The sequence below is a fragment of the Penaeus monodon genome, chromosome 24 (genome assembly GCF_015228065.2).
Source record: "Penaeus monodon isolate SGIC_2016 chromosome 24, NSTDA_Pmon_1, whole genome shotgun sequence".
Lineage (NCBI taxonomy): Eukaryota > Metazoa > Arthropoda > Malacostraca > Decapoda > Penaeidae > Penaeus > Penaeus monodon.
The window spans coordinates 13,013,841-13,014,186 of NC_051409.1; the positions used below are offsets into that span (position 1 = coordinate 13,013,841).

The 346-nt window shown below is 34.1% G+C and overlaps 1 protein-coding gene across 1 annotated transcript in view; it reads right to left on the minus strand.

Annotated features, from left to right (window-relative positions):
- LOC119588585 overlaps positions 1-346 on the minus strand; it is a gene marked incomplete at its 5' end in the record, with an annotated part of 260,597 nt that overhangs the window by 253,442 nt on the left and 6,809 nt on the right.

Below are 346 nucleotides of genomic sequence, written 5' to 3' on the forward strand. Positions count from 1 at the left end.
TATATACATACATTTATATGTGTTGATATACACTCAGACCTCCTTTTAATGGACAAAAGGGGGATATTGTTGCATATTGCTGACTGACCATAGTTACCAAAAGAAAGAGCAATAATATGGCACTGTGCTTTTGTTCAAGCACACCTAACAATCTAAGATATCTGCATATTTTTTTTATTTCCCTCAAACTGCACATACCATCTTCTGATTATTTGTATAACTTTAGTTTTTGTGCTATTGTTAAATTCTCCCTTTTCCAAAGTTGTACATATAGTTACACCAGTGTTGACACAATTCAGACCATTGCTCAAAATATCCATTAAATGGAGGTCCACTGAGCACTGAG